A 6,297-nucleotide genomic window follows, 5' to 3' on the forward strand; every position below is an offset into this window, starting at 1 on the left:
AAAAGCAGTTTGTTATTCAGGTAACCTCAGGCACAGATTTTCAAGAACTGTATCAGCACTGAATTTGCCATGAACTATCTTCCATTGCAAAGAAAATAGTTCTACTCCCGAAGAACTAATAGCCAAGTTGTGATATTACAGGAAAGGACTGGGGGATGAATACAGGTATTTAGCAAGACCCATACAGAATAGTATTTTTCCACTTAGAGAGACGTTAACACAAAACTATGCTAACACATTTTACACATATTGGGACCAGAGTTGAAGACCACTTAGCTTACGTGACTAAAAACTGGGGTATAATAGAAAATGAAACAATACTGAAAACTAAAATTTGCTAGAGTAGTGTATTTTAGGTTTAAAAGAAAACAGACAAGCAGAGGCTTTGTCAGTTTAGACTACCATTTGCATTTCAGAGCACTGGAGAAATGAATTTAGCATGTTCAACAGTGAAAAGTCCTCTCATAAAACATTCTGGGAGATTACAAGACTGGAAGTAGATTTGCTTATGAGAGCTCTGTCCCTTGGAGGCAGCAGCATTACGGCTCATGGTTTGCGTGTAATGGCTGTCACGATAGAATCTGTTTAACCATAAGCTTGAACAACAGTTAGGAACTCACCAGACTTCAGCAGGTCTTCTCCATTTCTAAAAGTCCAAAGCAGTCCTTCTCCAGTTTTGATCAGACTTTGATCTGGAGGAGGTCTGCCTTCTTCAGTCTGCCTTTGGAGGTCTGAGAGATGGAGAAACAGATCTGCCACGTGAAAACAGGTCCAGCTTCACAACTCCATGACAATCGGTGGAGAGAGGGAGGCTGCTAAAAATGAAAATAAAAAAATCCTAATACTGTACATTTTCAGCAAGGTATTTTCTCAGGAAGTATAAAGAGACAAGGAAACCTACCCATTGTTCATAAGAACCTTATTTACATGATCCACAACAAATTTTAACAAACTTGCCAGCTTCAATGGTTACCTCCCTGCTGACAAAACAAAAGCTCAAAATGAACTTTAATTCTGTACAGAATTAATTTTCCAGGCTTTTTGCTTTATTCTTTCCTCCCTCATCCATCTAGACGTGGACTTCACAGGAAAGATGACAGCATTTGCCTGCACAGCTAGCAGCTTTTCATTTAAATGAATGCCATATAAAATATTCCTCCATCTGAACCCCCCCCCCCCCCCCCCCCCAAAAAAAAAAAAGCTTAACTAACTTCACAGACTGATTCTAAATTTTAATAAATGCATTAGTATGAGGGGTAATATAAATCACCTCTGATCCAGAAATGAGGAGGCCCATTTTCTGCCACTGTACACTGCACTCCATGCCGAAAAGGGTGACACCTGAAGACATAAGGCTCTACTGAACTGAGTTAAAAGTGTACTTGGTGATTTTCTTCCACTAAAAACTACAAATGACATGGGATTTATAGAAAATTTAGTTACTGTGAAACAAATGCCACAATAGCCCCATCAAGCCAAAGGCAGCCGTGAGAAAAGCTTCACGTAGGAGCAAATTATTTGTTTGTGCACGTGTGTGTACGTGTATTTGTGTAAAAGCCAAGAAGTTTCTAGTCAAGATGCACTAAAGAAATCCATGATGAACTTGAGAGCTGTAGAATCCCACCATGTCACCCAGTCTGAGGGGCTGCACCCCACCAACATAGTGGGACTGACCAAGACCCTGAGGATAGAAGCACCACACATGGAAACATGCCTCAAAAGGATCTGAAAACTGCCTCACTCTTATGCTGCATTTGCTGCTTGCTGCTTACAGTGTCTTACAAAAGAGGTGAGAGTCACTGTGGCTGTTTCAACACGAAAAGGTGTGCTGTGAGGAAGCAGCCAAAGGCACCAGGATGTCCATCTGGGAATGGGACACTCAGTCCCCGAGGCAGTGCTCAGCCTGACGTGTCTTTTTGAACCTTGTTTTTGTCAGTATTATTTCCCCATCTGTAATCTCCTTTGCTGACAAGAATGACTCACCGTTTTGCCAGTCACAGGCTGTGGGAAGCGGTGGCACGGTCGGGCTGCGGCTGTGCCCGGCGTGAGGTGAGCATGGTGGTGTGGCGGGCAGGTGTGCAGCAGTACCCACTGCCGCCAAAGCTGGGATCAAAAGCCAGGTAGGGCAGCCCTGCCACTTACAAAATGAAGTGAAAGGGGAAAAAAAAAGGGGGGGAGAGAAAAATAAAGGAAATATCCTCTCAGAATGGCTGTGCAGGGGGTGGCACCAGCAGGCCTCAAGTGCAGCCAGCGGCCATTTTCTGAGGGTCCCCTCCAGGCAGGCTGAGGGGAGTCCCTGGCTGCATCCACGCCAACCCCTCACTGCAGGCCTCAGCTGCGGCTTACCTCAGACAACAAAACCACCACGGCTTCTCCATCTCGTTTCAGGTATTGTAACCCCACGGCTTCGGGTGACAAAAACATGGCAGCAAACATCAAACATCAAAAATTCCCCCTGGAATAGCAAACATTGGCTCAGGCTGGGAGGCAGGTGATGGCTCCCGTAAAGGGAGGGGACAGTGTGCTTTTAGCACTGTGTTGCTGGAGGAGGCCAACACCTCAAAGACACACATGCCAGTGCCCACCACCATGGGCTGCCTCTTACTTGCACCCGTTTTCAAACTGCTTAGCACGAGGGCTGCTGCGTTACAGAAAACTTACCAGAGCCCCAAAGCAAACCGTGCTGCCAAGGGTCCTCTTCTTCCAAACTCCAAAACTAAATGGAGCTGTGAGAGACACTGCCTCTCTGTTAGAGATGCTCGTTGGGGTTTTTGAACCTGAAACATTTGCAGGTTAAAAAGCAATCAAAAAAAGTCTGGAGCAGTGAAAAGTCACCAGGAGTAAGAGGGCAGCACGAGCCGCGGGCATGGTGACCTTGGCAAGGTGGGTTAAAGCCGGGGTGGTTTGCCTGTTGTTGCCCTCCACACGTTTTCTGAACACAGATATAATTCATCCAAGCCAACCACTGAGGATGGGAAAACGCAGTTTTCAATATAAAGTTTAAATTTCCTAAAAATAACCCCCTGGTTTGAGGCTTTTAATATCAGAAATAAATCCACTTATATCCATAAAACCTGATTATAATTAGTCGTACAAGTAAAATTATGAGTGTAATTAACTACAGCTATTAATTGAAATGCCTTCAGGACATTATTTCCCTTCTTGCAGTTGAATGCAATTTGCATTTAAAGTTATAATGTAAAGGATATAAGATTTTTAGAGATTGCGATAAATTCAGATTATTTTCTTATCTTTTACCTCTTAAAGTCTTCTGAAGTGATTTAGACCTTTAGTACTCAAACAAATCTGATATAAAAATAACAAACAGCTAACACTATTTTAATACCTGTGGTATTTGCTTCCTTTTAATCTACTTCCATGTACTTAGGATTTCTCCACGCCTTTTCTTTTTTATTATGTGAAGGAAACCTCAAAAAAAAATATTACTTTGCATCTACTGAAATTACCTTCATGACAACACCCATTCACTTTCCAGGTTACTGAGGCTGCTCACTGTTCCCAGCACGTAGGAGAAATACCTTGATTAGTTTATAGCTATGTGTGGTTATGAGGAATTTATGTGAGAGAAAGACATTTTGCTGATGATGTTGATGTTGAGATTAAGGCTTTTATAAATCATAGTGTTGTTGTTGTTTTTTTCCTATCAAGAAAGCTGTATCTTTGAAAACCTACAATCATCTGAGTTTGTTGCACATTACATGAAATGCTTTCTTACATGCAGTAGGCACAATCCAACAGTCCCTGTTGAACCTAGGAATAATCCTAAGAGAAAAACAGTAACCTACCTAAGTTGAAGGAAAACTGTTGCTTAAAAAGGGAGGATGAAGGCATGAATTCAACCACCAAGATGCTGACATTTTCCTCCATCCTGTTCAGCTGAAACTCTCTGCAACTGACAGCTGCTAAGGTTTCGGTGCAGCACTTTATTTCAAACACAACTAAGCAAAAGGGAGGATTCACTACTAAATCTCATGTCCTCAGAGAACTGCAGTGCCCCGAATCATTGATATAACTAAAACATTTTGGGGAACTGGATGTTATGACAGTCAGATGAAGACTATAAAGGAGGTTGTAAGCAGAAAACTTGCCAAAGTTCCTTTTACTTCCCTAGCTTTACAGAAGTTGGAGCAGCAGAGAACACGGTGTCTTATCTAGCCATGCAAAAAGGACTCCGGTGTCACTCACATAAAAGAAAAAAAATGAAATGGGTTTCTATTGTCCTGATTGTTATTATTGCAGTGCCAGAGCATAAATGGGATGCTAGGGTTTCTGATCCTACAGATATGAATGCACATGTGATAAAATGTATACTGATACTGATTTATTTTTAAAAACAGCTATTAAAGCTCATAAACAGCATACATTCCGGTCACATGGGAATACATTTAGAAAGTCTGTGCAATTTCTGTTGCAACCACAGAAATATTTCAAGATTGTGACAGATAAGAGCTTGTAGGATAACAGATAATGATTTACAAATGCCTCATATAAAGCCTATTTAAAAAAAAAAAAAAAGCATGCCTGAGTGTTTCTCAGCAAGTACCGAATGACCTTAGTAGCAGATCCGGCTGTTAGATAGAGATGTCAGTTTGGTGAAACCTAGTGGCTTGTTTCAGTAACATGAGGCAATGCACACAGAGGTTTGTAAAAGGGCTGTGCAACAGAAGCAGACACAGAAACAACTCTGACAGATAAATCTATTTACAAGGGAAAAAGAGCACAAACACTAAGCTGCATGAGGTGGAATTAAGTCTTCCAATAGCTCATTTTCTCCCTTTGACTAAGATATATATGGCTAAGTCAGTCACAACTTCTCCAGAAGATAGACCTTACTAGAGGTTTCAACTTTCTGGTTAACCAGATTAAATAGAGGCTGAGAAAAAAAAATAGTAAAGAAAGAAGACTGAGGTAGAAGTTGAGAGAGAGATAAAGTTTCTGTTACAAAAGTTATTTTGCAAAAGTTGCTCCCAGCAGGGCATATGAAAGTGGCAGAGTAATTTGCTTCTCCATTCAGAAAATCAGGAAGAACAGTACAATAATAAAACCTGCCGGTCGCATGGGCAATGGTAATAAAAACTTAAATATCCATGCCTGCTTTGCTGTAAGCAACTGCCAAGTTCCTGCCAAGAAAGCTGAAATGGAATGATTAACACATCCTGTGCCCTCATTACAGTGCATTCAATTATCCCAGGATACTCCATGGCAAATAGATCATTTTCAGTACAACATCGTAGCACGCTCTCTGCATTGCACACTCCCTAAAAGCTTATCTAGCGACAGCCTGCTTATCTGCACCCGATCCTGATGCTAGGTTGCTTGCTTGTTTTCTTTCTCTGCTTGTCTTCAAACTTCATTTAAAGGGAATTTAAGAAAAAGCAGTGCTCTTGTACCACTGCTTTTAACACTCCTCAGTTACAATTTGTGCTCAGCAAGTACTGAAAGAAGCTCCTGGCAGCATGTTCTAGATCTACATCACTATTTATTCTTATTAAGAGGAATTTGGTTGTAACTGATGACTTCTAAGAGTATTATACTATAGGTATACTAAGGTATTATGCTATAGGTAACATGATTTCTAACTTTAACTGGAAGAGCAGTAGTTTCCTTTCTGCCTACCCCTTGCTCCCCCAACCTGTGTAAAACATCCCAGGATTACAGATGGCATCCAGCACCATGCAGCATTACCAGCCTTTAGTGTGAGTAAACCAGCTGTGTAACCCAATCCTTGACTCCTAAACGCATGCAAAGATGCAAATTGTAAATTGTAAATCGGGATCCTAGCAGCATCCCACAATAGTAAAATAGGCTTTTAATTCAGTGAACTTTTCGAAACGTTAGTCTGAAGTTTGCTGTAAGGATTAAAAATAGTCTGTAAAGCAAAATCAGTAAACGAATTTGCATTTTTTTAAACAAATTAATTATATGGCAAAATTTAGCAGTAGTGTACCATGTCAGTAGGAACCCTTTATTCATGTTAAGAAGAGTTAAGATTCGCTCAGCTGTGAATTTCCAAAAGGAGGAGAACATTTTTGCTCAAAAAGATGAAGGCAAATAGCAAGCCAGCCTGGAAGAAATTGGCCTCCACAAAAACTACCATAAAGGCAACTTTTAAAATTGATCTGCAACAATTTCCATTACAAATTATTTTAAGTTCATATTTAAGTTTTAATCTTTGTCATGGAAGAAGGCCAGGAGTGAGACTTGTTATTGTGATGGCAGTTTGCATTTTTCACTAGCACAGTGATGTGTGCTGGGTTCCTGAAGCTGAGTTCCTCA

Source organism: Anas acuta, chromosome 19, assembly GCF_963932015.1.
Source record: "Anas acuta chromosome 19, bAnaAcu1.1, whole genome shotgun sequence".
Lineage (NCBI taxonomy): Eukaryota > Metazoa > Chordata > Aves > Anseriformes > Anatidae > Anas > Anas acuta.